This window comes from Erythrolamprus reginae, chromosome Z (assembly GCF_031021105.1).
Source record: "Erythrolamprus reginae isolate rEryReg1 chromosome Z, rEryReg1.hap1, whole genome shotgun sequence".
In the NCBI taxonomy this organism is placed as follows: domain Eukaryota; kingdom Metazoa; phylum Chordata; class Lepidosauria; order Squamata; family Dipsadidae; genus Erythrolamprus; species Erythrolamprus reginae.
The window spans coordinates 19,425,465-19,451,889 of NC_091963.1; the positions used below are offsets into that span (position 1 = coordinate 19,425,465).

At 39.6% G+C, this 26,425-nt stretch overlaps 1 protein-coding gene across 1 annotated transcript in view; it reads left to right on the forward strand.

Moving 5' to 3' along the window:
- The window catches only part of PARD3 (par-3 family cell polarity regulator), a 716,596-nt gene that overhangs the window by 166,769 nt on the left and 523,402 nt on the right, over positions 1–26,425 (forward strand).

The window sequence follows — 26,425 nt, forward strand, 5'->3', positions numbered from 1 at the left end:
CTGATTGCTTTGATTGCCTTGCAGTTCAAGGGACTCACAGAAGTCTTCTCCAGCACCATAGTTCAAAGGCTTTGCTGCTTAGCCAAAGTCTGTCTTAATGGGCACAAAAATATTCACCACTAAAGATTCCAGGCATCTCCTTGGGGCTGTTTTACTAAATAGGAAACCAGGGCTTTTTTCTATCTTTAAGAGCACGTTTCTCTGTTTCTCCTTTGGGGGAAGTATATTATTATTTCTCTTAATATTCTCCAAAGTATTTCATTCTCTAGGTGTGTGTGTGTGCCTCCCACATCTTCTAAGTTATTATTCTAAATAATGTGGAAGGATAATCTCCTTCCAAAAAGATCAAAAGCAGATATTCACGCAGTTTTGTGAATCTAGATATCAAGCTTTGTAAATCATGATTTTTATCATGATACTAAAACCCAGAAATAGAATGCAACTAAAATAAAAAATGTTTTAAAAAATCTTACTTTAGGCAAAACGTGTAAACTGATCGTGTGTGACACACAAATCACATAAGCAGTGCATTCCAATTTTACTATCCTTTTAAAAAGCATACGAAGATTGGATCAGACTAAAAGTCTGTTTAGATTTAAAAAAATGTTCTGGCATGATCAAGTAGCTGCTATAGGAATTCTTCAAAATAGTCTTCAAGAGAAAAGCTTGTACTGTACCTTAAAAAAAATAGCAAGTCACTTTCTTCATGTTTAAATTTTGTAGGAAAAGTTGCATCATCAGATCCAAGAATGGACTAAAACATTTCCTTAAACTCTTTAAAAAAAAAAGTTAGACACTCTCAAACACATAAGAATGTCTAATGGGCTATACTCAAAACAGAAAATGTTTGTCAGTGTGAGTCTGTTTTTGAAATATTCTATACTTCAACTGCTCAGCAGAGGTCACTGTAAGTTTGCGGTTGGAATTGTTTACTTGTCCTCAACATTCTATCTTTCTTTTTATTAGCATTACACCCACAAAGTACTATTGTAGGAACTGCAGTGAAAATGCAGCCCGTGTTTTTGTTGTTACAAACCCCACCTTAGTCCCTTTGGGTTTTTTTAGTTTGGTTGTGGATGCAAGAATTTTGGGGAAGGCTCAAAGCCTTGAAACAGAAATGTAGATTGCAAGTACAGATGCTTATTTCTTGAAAACCATAAAATGATGTTGTCTGTTACAGAAAACATATTTCAGGATAGGTTTTTTGGGGAAAACAGTTTAAGGTTTAAACCTCTGTATTCAGTGTTGCTATTAGCATCAATTTGCTGTTAACCAAAAGAGATATTAACCTGAATACTAGATATGTGCTTAACCTCCCTTTTCCATAAAGTGATTTTGCATAAAACTTTGAAAAACAGTTGAACGATTCACATGCTCTCTAAATTTTAATTAGTCTCTGAAGACAATTGAATCTTTATGTTTTCTTCGCATTTCCTTTCCCTTCCCCATCTTTTATGTTCTGGAGAAAAAAACAATGAAAGGAATTGTCCTGTTTTGAAATATTGCTGTTGAAATGTCACAGTAATTTCATAGAAACATAGAAGTCTGACGGCAGAAAAAGACCTCCTGGTCCATCTAGTCTGCCCTTATACTATTTTCTGTATTTTATCTTAGGATGGATATATGTTTATCCCAGGCATGTTTAAATTCAGTTACTGTGGATTTATCTACCACGTCTGCTGGAAGTTTGTTCCAAGGATCTACTACTCTTTCAGTAAAATAATATTTTCTCATGTTGCTTTTGATCTTTCCCCCAACTAACTTCAGATTGTGTCCCCTTGTTCTTGTGTTCACTTTCCTATTAAAAACACTTCCCTCCTGGACCTTATTTAACCCTTTAATATATTTAAATGTTTTCCTTCTGTCCTCCAGACTATAGAGATTGAGTTCATCAAGTCTTTCCTGATACGTTTTATGCTTAAGACCTTCCACCATTCTTGTAGCCCGTCTTTGGACCCGTTCATTTTTTGTCAATATCTTTTTGTAGGTGAGGTCTCCAGAACTGAACACAGTATTCCAAATGTGGTCTCACCAGCATTCTATATAGCGGGATCATAATCTCCCTCTTCCTGCTTGTTATATCTCTAGCTATGCAGCCAAGCATCCTACTTGCTTTCCCTACCACATGAAAATTAAAGAGAAAGCAAGTTGATCCATAATTAGAAATTGCTTTTGTATCTAACAAGGACCAATTGATGTTTCTGATATGGAATATGATATTTATTTTCATTCAGTGCTCTATCTGTACTATTGGCTACAATGCTAACTTGAAAGCATCAGAGAGCACCAGATAAGAATTGTTTCCATCTAGGTTTGGCTGACAAGTGAGCCCAGGATTGTACTCACCAGGTTTTTTTTAATCTGTTCCAGTTTTGGAATTAGATGAGAAACCCATTTGTCAAAAGCAGCATGGCCATTTTTAGCTTTTTAAAGAGGTAGGAAGACACTTGTTTGCTTCTTATGTTAGTTTCTTACATGCCAAAAGCCATTTAAATTAACACCTGATCATAATCAAAGTGTGACATCAGAGGAGTAACTGAGAAAATAGTGGGAAAAAATTGGGAGAAAAGTTAGAGTTGTACAGGAAATCCTTTTTCAGTGACTGCTTCATTTAGTGAACATTCATGGTGTTACATTGGCAATAAAATGTAACTTTATGACCAATCCTAGCATTTACCACACTGGCAGGTTTACAAACCAAATAAAATATGATGTACGATCCTAAGCATATTTATGGTTTCTGCTTTTATTAACATCTGAGTTGCCCATCCCAAATGTGATAGCTAAATGGGGACTACAGGTAGTCCTCGGCTTATGGCTACAGTTGAGTCCAAAATGTATGTGGTTAAGTGAGACAATGTTAGGTGAGTTTTCGATATTGGAGTCTTTCGTTCAAAATATCAGGGGAGCATTGAGATGGAAGAAGTTGAACTGCACTGTAATATCATTCTTATGATAAATTAACAACTTTAAAAGAAGTAGATCTAATTACGACAGATGTCATTCATATTTCAGAGCTGTGCAAAAATTGAGAATGATTTGGGGAAAGCTTCATACTTCACAGAGCACTTTTCACTGCTCTCTACTGGGATCTCCAGTTCTGGTTAAACCATCCATCCATCCATCCATCCATCCATCCATCCATCCATCCATCCATCCATCCATTTGTTTATTCATATTAATAATATAAACAGAACAGCCAATTCCCACTCCCATAGTGACAAAAATAATTGTATGGCTGTCCTCTCCTTCTCTATTGAGACAAAAATATTACACCTGTGAGCTCAGAATATTATAGTGTTTTTCTAGCTTTTCAACCATTAGTTGAGGATCAGAGTTCTACCCTACACATTTAAGTGGATGCTGGCCACTTAAATCCACTTAAATCTATCTATTTTCAATTTTACGATAAAATCCAAAGTGATGGACAAGCTGTCATGGAAACATATTCCTATTAACTAATGAGGAATCCAAATAAGATTTTATTTTACTTTTAAAAAAATATCCACCTGTCTGCTTGCGATTGTGTAATAATGTATGCTATTAATAAAGCAATTCCCCCTCATCTCTCATTAAATTAGAATGAGGGGAAGACAAACATCCTTCTTTTTCTTATTCTAATATGCTGGGTTTTGTTTTTAATCCTGTAGTTGGTATACTAAATCCCAACTGAATTGTACTTATTGAAGTGGGCCTTTTCTCCTTTCCAATCCCAGCTTGAATAGGTGAAAGATGATATTAACCTTTGCATCCTTTGGTGTCAAGAGAGAGTTGTGGTAGGAAGATAATTATAACAACCCCTTTTTAAAAAAAATTAAGGAAATGATTACTCGGCAAGAGAATAGGAATGGTGGATCGCCTTGCTGGTTGTTAAAATAAAATAAAAATAGATGTTGCAGATACAATACAAGGAAGGCCTCTCAGATAGCATCATCATGAGGACTTCTTAAGCATTCCCAAAGGCAAAGAACAAAAATAAAATGAAAATGGGAAATGTTTCCATAGACTTTCATCATAATTTTGAATCTGTGGATATTTATATATGATCCTTCATTTTACTTTGCTAATAAGAGTTGTGGTAGGACAGTGGTAAGAATACAGCACTGAAAGCTACTTCTGCTGATTGCCTGCAATTTGGCGATTCGAATCTCACTGGGCTTAAGATTGACTCAGCATTCCCTCCTTCCTACGTGGGTAAAATGAGGAGTCAGATTGTTAGGGACAATATGCTGACTCTGTAAACAGCTTAGAGAGGGATGTAAGGCACTGTGAAGCGGTATATAAGTTAAAGTCCTATTGCTACTATACTGTTTCATTGATGAAAGCCTTCGATAGAATAGATTAGAGCAGTGATGGTGAACCTTTTTTTCCTCAGGTGCTGAAAGAGCATGGGCACACACTATTGCACATGTGAGAGTGCTCATACCCTTAATTCAATGTCTGGGGAGGGCGAAAACAGCTTCCCCCACCCCCCTGTGGCCCTCTGAAAGCCAGAACTGGCCTGTTTTCCAACTTCTGGTGGACCCACTAGGCTCGTGTTTCGCCTTCTCCAGGCTCCAAAGGCTTCCCTGGAGCCGGAAAAAAACAATGAAAAATTGACACACACACACACACACCCTTTTTTTTTTTTTTTTTTGCAAAAGAGGCATTTTTTCCATCCCCTAGCACCCTGGAGCTCTCTGCAGGCTTCCCAGAAAGTGGGGAACAGGCTCATTTTTCACAAAAATTGGACACAGGGCAGATCTTTGGGACAGCAAAAATGACTATATTCGGTGTACAAGATGCACTTATTTTTCCACCCATTTTTAGAAGGGAAAAGGTGCTTCTTATACAGTGGTACTTCGACATAGGAGTTTAATTCATTCCAGACCCAAGCTCGTAAGTCGATCAACTTGCATCTCGAACAAATGTCTTTAGACTTTGTTTTTCGCGCCAAGATAACTGGAAGCAATGAGATTCTTGCGCCACCTAGTGGAAGCTCGGCTCGTATCCCGAATTTGAGTTTGGGTGTCGAACAGAAATTTCGCTCGTGTCGCAGCTCGTAACTTGGAATACTCGCATGTGGAGCAGCTCGTATCTAGAGGTACCACTGTACTCGAAAAAATATGGTAAATCTTTATTGCGAACTATCTTGAAAACTTTAGCCAACCAGCATCTTTATCACCTGTTTTCTAATCCGTCTAATCAAAATATATAAAATTAACATACACTTCTCAAAAAAAATAAAGGGAACACTTAAACAACACAATATAACTCTAAGTAAATCAAACTTCTGTGAAATCAAACTGTCCATGTAGGTAGCAACACTGATTGACAATCAATTTCACATGCTGTTGTGCACATTCAGCTTTGTACAGAACAAAGTATTCAATGGGAATATTTCATTCATTCAGATCTAGGATGTGTTATTTGAGTGTTCCTTTTATTTTTTTTGAGCAGTATATTTTATCTTGGAGGTCAATAATTTCCCAGAATGTAGACTAATGTTATTTGGGTTTGCTGCTGAGTTCCTATTAGCTCCAATCAGAATATTGAGTTTGTGGTTCAAAATATCAGGGCAACATTGAGATGGAAGAAGTTGGACTAGTACCTGCACTTTAATATCATTCTTATGATAAATTAACAACTTTAAAAGAAGTAGGTCATGCTCTAATTATGACAGATGTCATTCATATTTCAGAGCTGTGCAAAAATTGAGAATGATTTGGGGAAAGCTTCATACTTCACAGAAGTGTAGCCCTTCTCTGCTATTTGTTCAAGTAACCCTTTTTTAAAGACTTCCAGATGAGTCTTTAATAGATTCACTGGTGGAAGGAGTTGCTCATTGAAATTAATGTGAATATAGCAGGAATACCTTTTTCCCTTCGGGCATGGGCAGAATGCTGAAGAAAAAGCAGTTTTTCTTCTTCTTCTTCAATGAATAGTAGAGAGGTGCTATGTTCATATGAAATCCAAAGCATTTCTGAGTTCGATATCTCTTATCATATTTTGAGCTTTTGATGTTTCATTTTCTTCATGGTTTCATCATGGGTCAGGAACATGTGGTTCTATAGCTTCATGCAAATTGTAAAGCCCTAACATGTTGTCTCTTTTGCAAACTTTGAAGGACTTTTCAATTGCCCTGCCAAGTTAAGAAGAATTGGAGAACCGTTTGTCTGAAATGGTATACGGCAGTGACGGTTAATTTTTTTTGGCTCGGGTGCCAAAAGGGGAGCACGTGGGTGATATCATGCCCAAACCCATAATACAAAATGAGGACCCGGATTGTGGAGGCAATATGCTTGTTCTGTTAAAAAGTGCTATTACTAACAAGTTATAAGCCATCCTGAGTCTAAGGAGAAGGGCGGCATTTAAAAAAATCAATCAGACAAACAAACAAACAAATACAATGCTCTCCCTTGTACATGGACACAGCCCCTATGCTGCCCTCCATGCTGTCATGCTGAATATTGACAGCCCCAGAGACATTCAGTAATTAAATAGTTAACTGTGTGTGTTTCTTTAAGATCCTCCTATTATGATGTAATATCCTACCAATTCTAACCTCAATCCTTGTTCTTCATGTAAAGATTCTCCATTCCTATTCTAACCTCCATCATGTGAAGACGGGTTTGTTATTTTGTCCACTGGGACATGTTTATTTTTCTACTTTTATAATGAAAGAAATATTGCTTTGAAAACAAATGACTGGGCTCTCAGTCCATCACCTCCGCGGTGGGTTAATGTTCAAACGGACATTAATCACTCAAACAGTGACACATGCATGTGCACAACCCTTCCCATGCTGCCCCCCGTGCTTGCGCACAGGCCTCACTGAAGCCTCCAGTAGGCCCGTTGGGCTGTTTTTCCCCTCCCCAGGTTTCAAGAAAGCCTCCTGAAGCCTGGGGAGAGCAGAAAATGGCCTAACAGGCCAACTGGAAGTTTGAAGGCTTCAGTGAGGTCTGTGTAAACATGTGGGGGAGGGGGGGCAACACAGGGGGGTTGTGTACATGCACTGGGGACAGCACAGGGGCTTTCCTGAGGCCTGGGGAGAGCAAAAATGGTCAAAAAGATGGCCGAAAATCAGGAGCTGATGTAGGACAATGCCTCATGTGCCCTCAGATATGGCTCTGCATGCCACCTCTGGCACATGTGCCATAGGTTCACCATCACTGGTATAGGATTTACTGCCTTAATAGGAGGTTGGACCTTCCAATTCTATTATTCTTTTATTCTATTACATTCAATCTTCAAACTGATGAAAAACCAGATAGGCAAGCAATTCCTGCAGATTGGCCAAGTTTTCTTGCAGAGTTGTATAGAAATGTTCCCCAAATTGATGACTTCCAGATGAATGGAACTTTCACAATTCCCAGCCAACATATTCACGATATACTTGCAGATGGTTAGGAATTCTGGGAGCTAAGGTCCAACATATTTAGAAAGCATCTTTATTAGGAATGACGATACTGGAAAGAAGGCTCATCAGTTCTCCAGATGTTTGTATTTCTCTATGACACATAACAAGTAAATCAAGAGAAGAAGTTCCAATTTCTCTCCTCCAATGTTCAAGTTAATTTAAGATGCATTAGTCCAGGTTGCCGTTGTTTGAGCTTAGACATGACTGTGTAACATTGGTGTAGAGCTTTGTTTCACAACAAAATTTCCCTTTCCCCTCCCAGCACATAAACATTCATGTTATCTTCCCAAGTTAAAAAACCTTGTAGAAATTCCACATTTTAACCTGTTGGTTTGAGCCTCTTAAAGCAGTCATATTATATGGCATAAGTTAAAGTGAGACAGATGGCATCTTCGGATTATGGGATCTGTGTTGTCCAGCTGGGATTTCCTGGCAACTATCCTGCTTTCTTAGTGCCAGGCAAATATGCCACTTTTAACATTCCAAGGCTTAAAAAGCTTATAACAATCTAGTTTACACATTTCTTTTGTTGTTTGTTTGCAGTTATTTTATATGTCATTTTTGCTGAGAGTCATTTTAAAAATTCTGAACTCTATACAGGTAGATACCTGCGAGATCGCCTCCTGCTGCATGAATCCCAGCGACCGGTTAGGTCCCACGGAGTTGGCCTTCTCCAGGTCCCGTTGACTAAACAATGTTGTCTGGCGGGACCCAGGGGAAGAGCCTTCTCTGTGGTGGCTCCGACCCTATGGAACCAGCTCCCCCCAGAGATCAGGATTGCCCCCACCCTCCTTGCCTTGCGTAAACTTCTTAAAACCCACCTCTGCCATCAGGCATGGGGGAATTGAAACATCTCCCCCTTGCCCATGTAGTTTTTGAGTATGATTCGATTGTGTGTTGTTTTTTATATATTGGGGTTTCTTTTTTTTGGACTTTTAATCTAAAACTGTAACCTAGATTTTTAAATACAGTGGTACCTCATCATACGAACTTAATTGGTTCCAGGAGGAGGTTCGTAAGGTGAAAGGTTCGTAAGATGAAACAATGTTTCCCATAGGAATCAATGTAAAAGCAAATAATGCGTGCAAATCCTTCAGGAAAATCCCAAACTTTAGAAGGGAGGCGAACAGAGGGCAGGGAGGAGCAGCTAAAGGGGGCGGGTGGAAGAAGCAAGGCTAGGCTAAAGGGTGAGTGGGAAGGAAGAAAGGCAAGGGGGGCGCCCCTCCCTTTTCTTTCTTAAAAAGACACCCTTTCAGTTCCTTTGCAAGCACGTTGTTCTCTGCAAAATGTTTCCTACTCTAAGCAGCCCCTCCCTTTTCTTTCTTCAAAAAAGGGGGAAAAAAGAAACCCCTTCATCCCAGCAGCAGCTGCTTGGGTTCGTAAGGTGAAAATAGTTCAGAAGAAGAGGCAAAAATATCTTAAACACCGGGTTCGTATCTTGAAAAGTTCGTTAGAAGAGGCGTTCGTAAGATGAGGTACCACTGTATTAGATTTGTTACTATGTATTGTTCTTCACCATTGTTGTGAGACGCCCCGAGTCTGCGGAGAGGGGTGGCATATAAATCCAATAAATCTAATCTAATCCAATCTAGTTCTACTTAACAACAGTTCATTTAGTGACCATTCGAAGTTGCAATGGCACTGAAAAAAGTGTAAAATATGAAAACATTGTAAAAATCCACCATGAGTGTTTTCCACACTTACGATTATTGCACCATCCACATGGTCATGTAATCAAGATTCAGATGCTTGGCAGCTGACTCATATTTATGATGATCGAAGTGTCCTGGGTCATGCAATCTCCTTTTGTGACATTCTACTAAGCAAAGTCAATGGGCAAGCCAGAGTCACTTAAAAACGTCTTTCTTTCTTTCTTTCTTTCTTTCTTTCTTTCTTTCTTTCTTTCTTTCTGATTTGATTTGATTTGATTTGATTTGATTTGTATGCCGCCCCTCTCCCTGGACTAAACTTATTAGTTTAATCAGTGCAGTGATTTACAATAACTCTAGCATGAAAAATCATAAAATGGGGCAAAACTTGCTTAACTAATACCTCACTTACCAACATAAATTTTGGGCTCAATTGTAGTCATAGGATAGGTTGAAGACTACTTATACCAATGATGGTAAACCTATGGCACGGGTGCCACAGGTGGCATGCGGAGCCATATCTGCTGGCACGCAAACTGTTGCCCTAGCTCAGCTCCAACGTGCATGTATGTGTTGGCCAGCTGATTTTTGGCTCGCACAGAGGATCTGGGAGGACGTTTTTGGCTTCCAGAGAGACTCAGGAGGAATGGGGGGGGGGGATTTTTACTCTCCCCCCAGCTCCAGAGAAACCTTGGAGCTTGGGAAGGATGAAAAACGAGCCTACTAGGCCTACCAGAAGTTGGGAAACAGGCAATTTCAGCCTTCAGAGGGCCTCCAGGGATTGTGAGAAGCTGTTTTCCCATTGAATTATGGATGTGGGCGCTTGCACAAGCACAATAGCATGCACGCACGGACACTCTTTCAGCATCTAAGGGAAAAAAGGTTCACCATCACCGACTTATACAAAGAAACCTTGATTTCCCCCTTTCATTAAGCCAATCCAACCAATCTGTCAATAGAGAGAGACACCTTTAAAATTAACTCCTCTATTCATTGTTTAAAAATATTCTTCAGTGCATCTAATGTTTCAATATTTTGCTTCATGCTTAGACAAGCCTATGTATTCTTCTCTTTTAATTGTAATGTTTCGTTCCTCCTCGTTTCCCCTAATGTCCAACTTTATAGTTTTATCCTATCATTTTTAAAAGAAACATTCAAAAGCATTTTCCCATGAGAAGGATTCTTATGATTAATTCTCAAGTCTTCTTTCAGATCCATATGGATCCTTAATACATTTGTAACTTTCTAATAGCAAAATTCTAATCACTCTTTTGCTATTCATATACTGTATGTAGAAATGGGAGAAAGTTACTGTGACAACCCATGAATATGGTTTATCCAAAGTAATGAGCAATGTGTGTTTGCATAACATTTAATCGCTTTAAAAAAAAAGAATAGCATTTTTAAAGTTGTTAACTGTTTCAATCTTCAGTAACTTTTCTTTGTCTTTTTCTCTCTATGAATCTGAGGGAACAAAAGGAAAAAAACCCTGATTTATACTTCTGCTGCACAATTTTTTTAAGGTGATGAAAATTCTATATGCAGGGAGGTTTTGAGAATTTCTCTTAAGAATTTATGAAGAAAACAGTCAGTTTTGCCTAGAGGATGGCAAGGTGAATACTGATGCGATGTAGCAGATTCATTCATTAATGTTTGGAAACACACAGATAGAAGAGATGATTAGGGGTTTTTTTTTGCCAACATACTCAGCAAACTACTTTATTGACTGAAAGTTGCCTAGTTTTTCTTCTTCCTACGAGCTATTTTACTTTTTTTCCAGCACAGGTATGTCAGTCCAAATGATGTTTAAGTGCAGCCCTTTAGCTAATGAGTGAATGGAGTAGGTCAAGGGTAGGCAAAGTTGGCTCTTCTATGATATGTGGACTTCAACTCCCAGAATTCTGAGCTAGCATGATTGGCTCAGGAATTCTTGGAGTTGAAGTCCACAAGTCATAGAAGAGCCAACTTTCCCTACCCCTGGAGTAGGTAAATGGTTGGATTTCTCCTTCTGGGGAGATTCCTTCATAAAGATATGATATGGTGTCCTCTAGATGTCAGTCAGACTGGATCTGGAAGAGACTGTGGAGATCTTCTAATCCAATCCTCTGCTGAAGCAGGAGACCCTATTCCATTTTAGACAGGTGCTTGTCAAGTCTTTTTTAAAACCTTCATTGATGAAGGTCTTACAACCTCTTAAGGGAAGCTGTTCCATTGGCTAATTGTCTTCACTGTTAGGAAGTTTTGCCCTCATTACCTTTCTCCTTAATTAATTTCCTTTCATTGTTTCTTGTTTTGCCTTTGATACTTTTGAAAATGAGTTGACATCTCCCCCTTCTTTGTGGCAGCCCCTTAAATACTAGAGTACTGTACAGCTATCGTGTCTCTCCTAGTTCTCCTTTTCTCTATCCTGGCCATACACAATTCCTGCAACCATTCTTCATACGTTTTTGTCTCTAGGCTCTTAGCAATAGCGATAGCACTAAGATTTATATACTGCTTCATAGTGATTTTACAGCCCTCTCTAAGCGGTTTACAGAATCAGCCTTATTGCGCCCAACAATCTGGATTTTACCCACCTCAGAAGGATGGAAGGCCAAGTCAACCTTGATCCTGATTAGATTCGATCTGCCAAACTGCTGGTAGCCGGTGATCAGCAGAAGTAGCCTGCAGTACTGCACTCTAACCACTGCACCACCGCAGCACTTGAGCAACTCTTAATCAGCAGCGCATGTTTGTTGTGTAAATGACAATGATTGATTTTAATATGGTTGGGGTTTTAAATTAGCTATTTTAAATTAATCGGATTATGATGTTGCTTTGTTTTTATATGTTGTAAGCAGCCCCAAGTACTCGGAGAGGGGCGGCTTATAAATCAAACAAACAGAAAAACAAACAAACAGACAAACAAACAAACAAACAAACAAACAATTAAACAAATAAACAAACAATCAAATTTTTAATCAGTTATTTTGCTTTAGAAAAATATTTATGTCACATTTTCCTTGCTGTATCAAAATTACTTTAAGTCATATATCATGGAACTCATACAGGATATGATTATAAGGCTTTCCTTGTTTTATTGCATTATAATGATGAGGAAGAACATAGAAGCGATGGATTAAATTCTTCCCCTGATATCTTTAGCGGTTAAAAAAAAAAGAATCTGTGTTTCACAGAGTTGAATGGTTAAAATTCCATTTTTTCTTTGCAGTTCATTCTCTCTTTCCCCCTCCTCTGCTTTTACACTACTTAATCAGACAGGGAAGAGAACGGCTGTCATGCTTTCTCTGGCAATGTCACAAACCAGAGCAGTGATTTTTATACTGTCTTCTAATGTATTGATTGGTTTGCACTTGCTAGCTCTACTGCTGGGGGATTAGTGAGAAGGGTAGCAAGAGTTGAGAAAAGGGATCTTAGATAAGGAATAACTAACTAAATGTATTGAGTTTTATTTTAAAAGTACAGTGATACCTCGTCTTACAAACCCCTCGTCACACAAACTTTTCGAGATACAAACCTGGGGTTTAAGATTTTTTTGCCTCCTCTTCCAAACTATTTTCACCTTACAAACCCAAGACGCCGCCACTGAGATGCCCCGCCTCCGGACTTCTGTTGCCAGTGAAGTGCCCATTTTTGCCCTGAGGGGATTCCCCTGAGGCTCCCCTCCATGGGAAACACCCTTGATCAGCAGGTGTAGCTTGCAGTACTGCACTCTAACCACTGTGCCAGGCAGTGTGAATCAGAAGCAAGCCCAAAGAACACCATTTAATTGTGATACTAATAAAAATAGGTGGTGACAAAGCAGCTGTTTTTGAGTATTTTTTATTAATGAAGGTCTTAATTACATAGGTTTTCAAGATAAAAGAAGAAATCTCCTTGATTATGTCAACGATTCATTTAGTCTAACTACAGATGGTACTTCGGTCTGGTCCAGTGTTCCCTCTAATTTTTTGGGGGGGTGGGCGGAAAAGTATAGTGTCTGAGCGGCAGTCCCTTCGGGACTGGGCGGCACAGAAATAATAAATAAATAAATAAACAAACAAACAAACAAATAAAAACCCCACCCTGTTTTGCCTCAGAGAATTTCAAAATAAAATACTGTACTGTGTGTCTATAACAGTGAGCTCATAATAGGGCAACTCTATCAATATCAAAATGCCACTTAAATAGTTGAGCTAGTTTCAAACTAGATTTTGATTTTCTTTCTCTCTTCCTTACTCCCATTCTTTTTCTTTTTCTTTTCCTTCCTCTCTTTTTTCTATCTGTTTCTCTCTCTTCCTCTCTTCCTCTCTCTCTCCTTCCCTCTCACTCTTTCCCTCTCGGCTTCTGGGCAGGTTTGGAAAACTCTGAGTTGATGATGATTTTTAAGTGAGCGATTGCTCACTGCTCAGCTTAGAGGGAACTATGGTCTGGTCCCTAAATTTATAGTCATTGCAGTGGCCTCAGTTATGTGATTAAAATTGGGCACTTGGCAGCCTGCCTGCACAGGGGTATTTCTTCCCCTCCCCTCTTTTGTCTGCAGTTTTCGCCAACCTGCAACAAAGCGCTCCTTGGTTGTATTGTTTCTGAGGCTGAAGTAGAGACTTCGGGCCTTCAACAGTTTTAGCTGGCTATCTTACCCTCCAGCCTCGACTTCAACACCGCCTCCAAAGAATGAATGAATTTATTTATTCAACTTCTGCACCCGCCCATCTCAGCAAATGGCTCTGGGTAGAATGCCATCAACCATCCCAACAGCAAAGCATAAAGTCTCAGTTGGCTTAGCTAATATTTGCCAACTTCCTCCTACTGTTGTTAAGGTGCGTGCAGCCTGTTTCTACGTGAGACAGCTGCTGGCTGTTCCAGGTCTTTTCTCTCCAAATGTTTTTTGACAGCATTATTTCATGACAAAAATTCTGCTCCAATTACCATTGCAACTAGAGGACTACCTGTATTTCATTTAATAAATTTGGTTAGCTGACATAGCACAGATTCTCTAGTCTGCCCAAAGAACTATTAAAATGCACTTTGGAAAATTTGTGCATGGCTGATAAAAATTCACATGCTAGCAGAATATTGCTTGGGATCATCCAATGCAAATTAGAGTCCTACATGGAAAAGGAGATGCCAGATGTTGCAGCTGGTTTTAGAAGAGACCAAAGAACAAGCAACATTATTGCCGATGCAAGCTTAAATAATGAGAAATAATACTTAAAAAATAGCAAATATGTGCTTTGGTCAGCCTTTTGAAATAGGTCAGGGTAAGAAGCAGATACAAGAAATATTGCTGTGATTGTACAGTTGTTGAATATAATAACAGAATGTTGAAACCCCAAGTGGAAAATGAACCCACACAGAATTAATTTAATTGCCTTTTTAATGCTAGGACTAAGTTGATTGTTATTTCTAACAATGTTTATGGTGCATTTCTTATTTATTGTGTCTCCTTACTCCTCTACCCCTCCATTGATTATAAACAAGCCAGTTGTAAATATCAGTCTGTACAATGATCTTAGGAAAATGCAAAGGTCAGGACAACTCACAAGTGCAGGAAATCACAGTCTGGATAGTGACATAAATTGGATCTAAGTTTGCAAAGTGTGAGACAATTCTCAAACTATGTGCTAAATATTTACTGAAGAAGGCTGGATGTAAAGAAGATAAGCTTACTCAAGAACTACAGGATAAAGATAACAAGGAATTTCACAACACTTGGGACAGGTGGCATGTATGGATAACCCAATTTTTTTTTTAAATAAAAAAATAATTAAAATCTTGATTGTGAATACACACTCAAATGAAAATGGAGAAAAATGGAGAGCAAAAACAAACTGTTGTCAAATGTAAATATAGTTGCTTCAGTGAACCATTATACCACAGAATAAATATAGTTGAAACGAAAGGAAACATAGAGAAATATTGATAATTTAAGGAGATTAACGTGTATTACTAAGTAGAAATTGAAATGGTTGCAAATGAATAAGCTGCAAATAAAAAAATATCCTGCTATATAGCAGATATCTACTTTAAGTTCTGATACCAAAGTTACTTAATGTATAAAGCATAATGCTTTATTTTGTCTTGTTTGTTTGTATATAAGTACAGTATGCTTTATTTCTATGTCATTTTGTTTTTATTAATGTAAATAACTAATACATGTATTTAAAAAAAGAAAAGAAAAGAAGCATTATTTTAAAATAGGTGGAAGAAACATCAAACAACTGTACTATACTGTTGACACAAATATGTGTAATGGTATATAACAATGACTATGGAAATTGGGGAAGGGATCTTGCCTATGGAACAATCAGACAAGTGAACATAGCTCGGAGATGCATATTGGAGTGAGGGGTTAGGGAGGGGTAGGGGAAACTGGGAAGGAGACAGACAGAGAGGCTGACAGTATAATAGCTGGAGATGTAATGGTTTGCAAGCTTTAGTAATAACAATCAATGAACACTTTTAAAAAGGCCTAACCATAAGTACAAAGAAAAATAGTGATGCAGGTATGACAACCAGTCTTCAAATTGACAGTTAAGATATTGAAGTAGTGAATAATATCTGCCTTGTAGGATTAACAATTAACTGCAAAGTAACCATTAGTCGAAATATGTTCAAAATGGCATTTAGTGAGATGGCAATGAAGGTCTTGAAAAAGGTATTGAGATGATGTGATGTGTCTATATCTACAACGACTTGTGCGTATAGTGATTTTTCCCACAATGTTCTGTAAAAGTGAAAGGAGGGTTTTGAAGAAGCAGGATATTGGTGTTGGGAAATTCTACTAAGGTAAAGTGAGCAGATTTTAAGATTGGGAAAGAGGGACACCACTTTGGGGTGGGTGGGTGGGGTGGGTGGGGTGGGTGGGATGTAAAAAAAAATGCAACCCCCCCTTTTCTCTCTCTCTCCCTCCCTCTTTCTTACTCTCTTCATCCCTTCCTTTCTTTTCTCTCTTTCTCTCTCTTCTTTCGTCCTTGACTCTTTCTTTCTCTCTCCCTCTTTCCCTCTCTCTCCGTCTCTTTATCTCTCTCTGTCTTCCTCTCCTTTTTTCTCTCTTCCTTCCTCCCTTTCTCTCTTTCTCCCCCTCTCTCTTTCTCTCCCCCATTTCTCTCTCTCTTGCTATCTCTCTCTTTCTCTCTCTCTCTTGCTATCTCTCTCTTTCTCTTTTCCTTCCTTCCCTTTTTTCTCTCTATCTTTCTTCCTCCCTTTCTCTTTTTCTCACCCCCTTCTCTCCCCCCCCTCTCTCTCTATCTCTTTCTTTCTCGTACACCACATACAGGGGTCAAAGTAGGAGTGAGAGAGCACTGGCAGCAGCGGCCCTGGGCAGTAGCCGCAGGGCAGTGGTGGGGCAGTCGGCTGGGAGCGGGAGCTCCAGGGCGGAGGCACCGATGGTAGCAGTTGGACGTGTTACTGGATGCCATACATGCTGGTGCTGTGCTGGATATGGATGCGGGGTTGGCACTGGCCCACTGGCTGGGCTGGGATGGAGTTACCAGCCCCATGGCTACTGCCCGGTGTCGCTGCTGTTGGTGCCCTCCCTTTCCTACCTTCGCTGTCTGCCCCACTGCCCCATGCCTGCCAGAGCTGCCCGGCCCCACTGCAAAGCTCACCTGCCACAGCTGGGCCCCAAAGCTCACCTGCCGCTGCCACCAGGGAAGCTCCAGCCGGGTGGGGCACTGCAGCTGTGAGAGAGGCTGCCTCTGTAGCCGAAGGGAGGAAGCTCAGTGCCTCCCTGGAAGGGCTGTGCTGGAAACTTTTTGCGAACTTTGCCAGGCTTCGTGACTGGGAGCAGGACCAGCTCCAAAATCGGGACATTTTTGAACCGTGGCAGGACACGGGAAAAATCATTCAAAAGTGGGACCGTCTGGTCACTTTATTAACAAGAAAACAAATGAATGGATCATAGAACAAATTAATGAAGAATTCTTGCTTGCGGCATAAATGATCCCGGCTCAAATGATCTTATTTCATTATATCAAGGCCTAAATTCTTTGAGAAGAACAATAAACTGGGAGAAGTAGAAGGAAAGATGAGAAGATGATCGGTAGCAAATGGGATGGACTCATTTAAAGTGACAAGGGGATGTGATTGAGCACATATCATCTTGTTTTTCTAAGGCAGGAATCAGCAACCCGTGGCTCTACAACCACATGTGGCCTCTACTGTGGCTGTGTTGCTAGTTGGCTCTACAATTGATAGGGCTTTTGGTTAGGACAGGTAGAGGAAAAAATGATGTCACACTAGGAGAAAACACTATGGTAGAGGAACTGGACTTCCGATCAGCATAAGAAAAAGAATGCCACTCTAGGAGGAGACTCTATAGTGGGGGAAATGGACTTCCAGAATTGAAAGGGGGCTTCTGCTTAGAACCTTCATGGCTCTTTGAGTGTTTAAGGTTGCCGATCCCCGATTTATGGTTTTTAGAAATCAACACTGACTTGATTAAACGGTTTTAAAAAATCATTAAAAATAGCAAGATTTAAAATGGATTTCTAACCATTTGGGTAAAGGTTTTTACTTGGCACTGAAGCCTCCAACATAATAGAAATTGTATCTTGTGAGGCATTTCTGGTGCTCCTGTGTTTCTATTTAAAAGGTACTCTTGCCAGTAGACATCACATAATCTGATTCCAGGCTAATTACAACTTTTAATGACTTTAATCATTTTAGGGTATACTTTAAATTTTCCGCAATGGCTGATCAGATGCCCCCTTCTGGAATTGTTTTGGCTTTCTCTCTAACAGGTTCTTCTTGATCATAGTATTTACATCTGATGTCTTCAGCATCTTTTTTTTTTAAATGAGCTTCCTTTCCTGAGTCATCAATATGCTGGTTTCTCTCTCCCTTCCTTCAGCCACTTAGCTGTTTCTCTCCACTTTGTATTGGGATTTTAATACATTTACTAGACCAAATCAAAGCAGGTCAGATATGTTCCGCTGAGTCGCATCCTATGGTAATAAAAAAAAATTGCAAACTAGTGTATCTTTATTTACAGCAGCTGCATAGCTTGGGGACAGTCTTAAGTTTTGCTTGAACAATGTGTATGTGCAATATTGTTCTTCCTTTTAGTTGGTGGGTCATTAGTCTCTAGGAGGTAAAAAAACCTCCTTAATTTATTGCATCAAACCCTTAAGGAAACAAAGTTTCTGAAAATAAATTAAAGGAATCTGATGAAATATTAGAAAGACATTATAAAGAATCATTTAACATCTGTTGTAATGATAAAGATTGACACTACTTTGGTAATTTTCTAAGGAGCCTGGTGTTACCAGCACAGTTAGACGGTGGAGGCTAATCATACTGCTGGGAATTTAATTCTAGGTTTATTGAACATCTGTGGGGTAATTGTTTTCCTGCATTCCATATATATGTGTGTGTTTATCTCTGTTTGCATGTGTGACCTTTAGTCATATACAGTAACGGGCAGTCAAAATTTTTACTGCCACACTGTGGGTGTGGCTTATTTTGTGGGTGTGGCTTAATGGTCATGTGACTGGGTAGGAGTGACTTGCTGGCCATGTGATCAGGTGGGAGTGGCTTGAACGATCATTCTCTTTTAATTCCTCGATTTACAACCTTACCAGTGTCGCTTGCTGGGGTGACAATTTGCTTTGTGTTTCCCGCGCTCTCCTTCGTGGGTTGCCCCCCACCTTAGGCTGCGTAGCTAAGCGAACGGGTGTTGCCAGAAGCATAAATGCTGCCAGCACTGCTTCCATGCATGCCTTCTGCTTGCACCTCAGGTGGGAGGTGGCCACGTGAGGCTGGAGGGGAGCCAGGCAGGAGAGAGGGAAGCTCATTTGAGACCATTGTTCCCTCTAATTTTTTGGGGTGGGTGGGCGGAAAAGTATAGTGTCTGAGCGGCAGTCCCTTCGGGACTGGGCGGCACAAAAATAATAAATAAACAAACAAACAAACAAACAAACAAATAAAAAACCCACCCTGTTTTGCCTCAGAGAATTTCAAAATAAAATACTTTACTGTGTGTCTATAACAGTGAGCTCATAATAGGGCAACTCTGTCAATATCAAAATGCTACTTAAATAGTTGAGCTAGTTTCAAACTAGATTTTGATTTTCTTTCTCTCTTCCTTACTCCCATTCTTTTTGTTTCTCTTTTCCTTCCTCTCTTTTTTCTATCTGTTTCTCTCTCTTCCTCTCTTCCTCTCTCTCTCCTTCCCTCTCACTCTTTCCCTCTCGGCTTCTGGGCAGATTTGGAAAACTCTGAGTTGATGATGATTTTTAAGTGAGCGATTGCTCACTGCTCAGCTTAGAGGGAACTATGTTTGAGACTAGGAAGGAGGAAAGAGGAAAAAAGCAAGGAGTGCAGTAGCAGCAGCAGCAGCAGGGGGAAAAAGGAAAGCTGAGCCGAGACCAGTAGTCCAGGAAGTGACAGCCATCGATCCGCTGGAGCTGTGCACACATCTTCATTTCCGCCGGTGGAACTGTGTTCCACCCTAGCCTGCCTGTTGCCCACCCCTGGTCATATATGTATCAGGTGGGAGTGGCTTGAACGATCATCCTCTGTTAATTCCTCGACTTACAACCTTACTTATGTGGAAGTAACATATTCATAATTGTCTGTGAAATACCCTTGAGATTAGGTAGTTACAGACAGATTTGTATTGCGGGCGAATTTTAATACACGATAATGCAAGGTACATTGACATGCTCAGAGAGAGAAAATATATGAATTGGTTCTCCAGGATCCAAGAAACTTCTGCTTGAAGACTTCAGAAGTAGAGTGGCATATTGTCAATTCTTGCAAGGTTGGCAATCTCGGAAAGCTTGAATTTAATTTGAACCACGTCTTGAAGCACTTGAATTTCCTAAACAACTTTTATTGCTGGCAGAATTTAAAAGCCTATTAAAGCTGTTTCCCCATTAGACATGTATGCTTAATTAAAAGAGAAGAACTCTCTCACAATGTCATCCCTTGCCCTCCTTGCTCAAGGGTGAGATGTTTACTTTTGCCTTGCTAAGCATTACATTGTGTATAACATGGATCCCCAAACTTGGCAATTTTAAGACTTGTGGATTTCAACTCATGAAAACTCCTAGAATTCTGCAGCCAGCTAGAGAATTCTGTCTTAAAATCTTAAAGTTGCCAAGTTTGAAGATCTCTAGTGTATTAACTGAAGTAGTATATTTTTGTTGTTGGGGGGAACACACCTACAAATTCATGTTTGACTCCTTGAACTACCTAGATAAATCCCTATAGCTTTCTTGGAAGGTTCTCTCTCACACACACCTCCACCCCCAATGGTTTGCTATTGTCTGTTTCCTTGAGCGAAGAACGACTGGTCCAAGGTTATCCAGCTGGTTTTGTGCCTATGATGGGGCTAGAACTCACAGAGTCCTGATTTCTAGCCTGATGCCTTAACTACCATATCAAACTTATTCTTGAAGTTAACCTAGTTAGTAAATAATTATTTGAGAACAACAGTCTGTGGAGAGGGGCGGCATACAAATCTAATAAACAAACAAACAAATAAACAAACAAACAAACAAACAAACAGTTTCATATGCATTTTAATTGTCTTGGCTTTATTTTATCATTGAAATAAATTTAACAATCTTTTTCAGATTTGCAGTTTATAGTATCAACATGTTTTCTACTAAAAACAATTGGATCTCTTTGGATTTTGATAGTTTTAAATGCAAATACAGTGGTACCTCAAGATACGAACCCCTCATCTTACGAACAACCCGAGAGACGAACCCGGGGTTCAGAAAATTTTTGCCTCTTCTTACGAACTTTTTTCGTCTTACGAATGCCAAACCTGAACTTCCGGGCTCGGCGTTTGGGAGGCTGCTGGGAAGCCCCCCGGCTGTTTTAAAAGGTGACAGCCGGGCTGCAGGGCTTCCCAGCAGCCTCCCATACCCCCGAACCTGGAAGTTTGGCAAAAGTTCGGGGTTTGGGAGGCTGCTGGGAAGTCCCGCAGCCCGGCTGTTACCTTTTAAAACAGCCGGGGGGCTTCCCAGCAGCCTCCTGAACCCAAACGCCAAACCCGAACTTCTGGGTTCGGCGTTGGGAGGCCTCTGAGAAGCCCCGCCGCCCGGCTGTCACCTTTTAAAACAGTTGGGGGGCTCCTGAATGCCGAACCCGGAAGTTTGGGTTTGGCGTTCTTCGTTCGGGAGGCCCCTGAGAAGCCCCCAGGCTGTTTTAAAAGGTGACAGCCGGGCGGCAGCATTTTTTTGCAGTTTTTTTGTTGTTGCACGGATTAATTGACTTTACATTGTTTCCTATGGGAAACAACGTTTCGTCTTACGAACCTTTTGTCTTACGAACCTCCCCCTGGAACCAATTAGGTTCATAAGACGAGGTATGACTGTACAAGAAGTCTCTTAGAAACTTAGAAACAGAAGATTGACAGCAGAAAAGACCTCATGGTCCATCTAATCTGCCCTTATACTATTTCCTGTATTTTATCTTAGGATGGATATATGTTTATCCCAGGCATGTTTAAATTCACTTACTGTGGATTTAACAACCATGTCTGCTGGAAGTTTGTTCCAAGGATCTACTACTCATTCAGTAAAATTATATTATCTCATGTTGCTTTTGATCTTTCCCCCAAATAACCTCAGATTGTGTCCCCTTGTTCTTGTGTTCACTTTCCTATTAAAAACACTTCCCTCCTGAACCTTATTTAACCCTTTAACATATTTAAATGTTTCGATCATGTCCCCACTTTTCCTTCTGTCCTCCAGACTATACAGTTGAGTTCATTAAGTCTTTCCTGATAAGTTTTATGCTTAAGACCTTCCACCATTCTTGTAGCCAGCCCATCTTTGGACCCGTTCAATTTTGTCAATATCTTTTGTGGGTGAGGTCTCCAGAACTGAACATAGTATTCCAAATGTGGTCTCACCAGCGCTCTATAAAATGGGATCACAATCTTCCTCTTCCTGTTTGTTATACCTCTAGCTATGCAGCCAAGTATCCTACTTGCCTTTCCTACCGTCCGACCACACTGTTCACCCATTTTGAGACTGTCAGAAATCATTACCCCTAAATCCTTCTCTTCTGAAGTTTTTGCTAACACAGAACTGCCAACACAATACTCAGATTGAGGATTCCTTTTCCCCAAGTGCATTATTTTACATTTGGAAACATTAAACTGCAGTTGATAGATTTAGATACCAGAAGACTGAAATGAAGAACCAGTTTGATTTAGTTAATATGTACAGTATTTGATTTTTTCAAACCAGGAGATGGGAAACTGAATTGCTAACCCTGTGTTTAGACAGATACGTAGACCCTAAGGATCAATCATTATAGCTCAAAGAATCTAGAATCTTCATATATAGTTGCACTAGTATGATGAACCTGTGGCATATGGTTTTTGATGTATGCTTTTTTCTTCCTTTCTCTTCAAGTGGAACATGTGGGAATATATCAAGTTTCAGTCTTTATGCAATTTTGTAGTATAAATAGCATTTGTCAAAGACAGTTGTGTGGGTTAGCAGGGAGGGCTTTGCACACTATTACATTGTTTCCCTTTCTGGTTTCCAAATTGATCGTGATCTGATATTTCAAGTGGAGATAAACCAGGACCATAAAGCTCCTCTCTTGTGTAATTGTTTTGATTACCCTGTTCTGTCTTGTGTGGTAGATACTCTTAATCATGATTAACTCTGAGACAAGCTCCATGAATGGCCATGTAGAGTGGAAAGTAATCAAATAAACATAATCATTTTAACATAATGCGACTAATATGTACTTAATGGCAGACAGTCTTTTAAAAGACAGTCCTTCTCTTTGTGATTTAGAAGTGTGTTTGTGCACACGCACACATGTGCTTGCATGCAAGCAAGGGTTATTAAAGGCTCATATTTCAGATAATAAAAAGCTTCTTTCATTCTTGGGTGGCACTGTGGTTTAAATAAGCTTTGGGCATCTGCTTTTTCAAGCAGTAGTGCTCCTTTTAGAGAGAGAGAGAAAAAGAATAACTTACAGTAGTAGGTATTATTGATTAACATATTTATAACTCTATCCTTGCATATTATTGTCAGCTTTTTTGGTCTCTGTTGTATTTCAGAGGAAGTTGCATTTCATGTATATGTATTTTAATTATCCAGGAAATGAAATAGCTTTCTTCTGGCTTACTATTTTCTGCATGCCAAAGAATTATAGATTTGTACATGTGATCAGAAGTTTATTCTCTTAGATAAATATTCCTGTATGCCTACTATTCTTCAGAGCAGACTTTAGAGAAAATAGAGGCAAGAAGGATTGACCATTTCTATCCAAGCTTTTATGACTATTCTACTGGGCTACTAGGACTTTTAAATCTTAGCTGATTATTTAAAAAACTGTAACTTTAGAACAGGTGTCTGGACATACTTTCTCTTTTCCTTTCCTTTGTCTTGCTAGTAAATCTTAGTGATAGAGACTGTCATGCTCTCTGTATATGCAATCTGATCTGTTAGCCTTTCATGGCAAGGAGTTGGATAAAGTATTTTTTTTTAAATAGCCAATAATTCTATTGTTAGATTCCAAACAGAATCAATGTGACTTTCTACTATACATGAAAAGAAAAGAAAGTCTTCTTTAATAACGTGGATAGGGAGGGATACACATAACCACCTAAGCAGCCACCTACCGTGCAGGTGAAATTAAAGCATCCAAATTAAGAATTAACAACAGCCCCCCTTTCAAAGACACCACTGCAGAATAAGCCTACCAGACCCTGGGAAAAGAGTGTCAAAATTTAGAAAAAGGTCATACAGTAAACACCTCTTGATAGAGAACTTTAATAAGTAAATGTGAAAGGATTGCGGTTGATAAAAAAAATAAAATCATTAACCAAAGGAATAATGTGACAATACATCTTTACACAGTCAATTTGACTCCTTACCAAAAGCCAACATGGGTTGTCAAAATAGCAATAGCAATAGCATTCAGACTTCATAGTCCGCTCTAAGCAGTTTACAGAGTCAGCATATTGCCCCCAACAATCTGGGTCCTCATTTTACCCACCTCAGAAGGATGGAAGGATGAGTCAATCTTGAGCTGGTGGGGAGATTTGAACTGCTGAACGACAGCTAGCAGTTAGCTGAAATAGCCTGCAGTGCTGCACTCTAACCACTGCATCACCCCGGCTCTAAAAACAGATCATGCCAGACTAATCTTATTGCATTCTTTGACAAAATGACAAAATTAATGGCCCAGTAGAATGCAGTTGATAATTTACTTGAACTTCAGTAGGCATTTGATAAAGTAGTCCAAAATCCTAGTACTAGATAAAATAGAAAAATGTGGGTTAGATAGCAACACCATCAGATGGATTCGAAATTTGTTGACCAACCAAACTCAACATATAGTGTTCAATGGAACTGCATCTACATGAAAGGAGCAAGGCTCTGTTTTAGGTCCAGTACTCTTCAACATCTTCATCAATGACTTGGCTGAGGGGATAGATGGGGAACTCATCAAATTTGCAGAAGACACCAAACTGGCAGGAATAGCCAACTCTCTAAAAGATAAGCTCAAGACACAGAAGGATCTTGACAGACTCAAACATTGGGTGCTATCTACCAAAATGAAATTCAATGGTGAAAAAAAGTAAGGTTCCACATTTAGGCAAGAAAAACAAAATGCACAGGTATAGTATATGTAGTAGTACCAAAACACCTGAGGGTAGAACAAGAAGCAATGGGTAGAAACTGATCCAGGAGAGAAGGGACTTAGAACTAAGGAGAACTTTTCTGACAGTTAGGACAATTAATTAGTGGAACAACTTGCCTCCAGAAGTTGTGAATGTTCCAACTCTGGAAATTTTGAAGAAAAGATTGGATAACCATTTGTCTGAAGTGGTGTGGGGTTTCCTGCCTAAGAAGTGGGTTGGACTAGAAGATCTCCAAGGTCTCTTCCAACTCTGTTATTCTATTCTATTCTTAATAATTATGTGAATTAGTTTCTACAGTTTCCTTGACAAGATTTCAGAAGTGGTTTGGCATTGCCTTCTTCCTAGAGCTGAGAATGAGTGACTGGCTCATATTCACTCATTTGACTTTGTGCCTAAGACAAGACTGGAACTCATGGTCTCTGAGTTTCTAGCTTAGAGTCTTAACTAGTGTTGGGCGAACCCAATGAAGTTCGGGTTCGGGTCCGGCACCCAAATTTTTAAAATTTTTTAAACTTTTAAAAACTTTTTAAAAAGTTCGGGTTCGGCACCCGAACTTGGCCGAACTTTCGAGTTCGGAGCTCAGGAAAGCACCACTGCCCAGCTGTCACCTTCTGGAACAGCCGGGGCGCTTCCCGGCGCTCTCCCAAACCTGAACTTTTGCAAAAATTCGGGTTCGGGTTCGGTATACTGAACCGCGCAAAGTTCGGTACGAGCCCGAACTTTGCAGGTTCGGTTCGCCCAACACTAGTCTTAACCAGTGAACTTACAGGCTGTCTACTGATGATCTAGTTGTCTCAATTTCTCTCTGAATTATATCATTCAGAATATTTATTATTTCTACAGAGATTTACTTGCATGCAACTTCAGTCTGTCACTTACAGCCTACAAAGTCTGTGGCTTATTTTCTCAGGAAGTCACCTTGTTGGCAGATTTGTCTCTACACTTTTGCTTTCTCTCTGAAGAGAAAAACTGCCACTTGTTCTTTGACAGGAATCTAGGCTTTTCTCAGTAAACAAAGGAATTGTGTTTCTTCTTTTGCCTGGAGAGTGCCTGTTCCTGTGTCTTCCTTCAAAGCTCACCTTTCCTTTATGTTTAATCTTTCTAAGAGAAATTTGACAGCCAGAGTCTTCTCTGGGTGATATTCAGCTCTTCCCATGCTGGGTGAATGAAGGCTACCGTAAAACATTGTTCAGATATAGTATTATAAGCAAGTTTCAAGATACAGTACAACTATTTAATACCAAGTTAGAACAAGAAGATCCACAGCAATTAAAGAACTATTTGTACTTTATTTCCTGCAAATAATGATTACAAGATTTTTCTTTTCTTTTTGAATCTCTTATTTTTTATATTATATTATATTTTTTATTCCTCCACTTCAATGTACTAGATCTGTGATGGTGAACCTATAGCTATCTCTGAGGGCATGCAAGCCATCGCACCAGCTTAGCTCCACTGTGTATGTGCATGCACCTTCATTGGCCAGCTGGTTTTTGGGTCTATGTTGTGCATATGAAGGAGATGTGAGCATTGCATTATGGGTTATAAGTGCAAAGAGGCCCACTAGACCCAAAATGGGACATGTGGGGAATGTGGTGCCCCCCACTGTCTGTTTTTGCTCTCAGGAGACTGCAGGGAGGTCTACTAGGCCTGTGCGACAACAAATAGGTTAGCCATCACTACACTTGGTAATTCTGCCACACTTAAATTATTTTTGATGTAGTTGGGAAGACATCTATTTTGATGTATGTCTGTATGAGAGTGAGG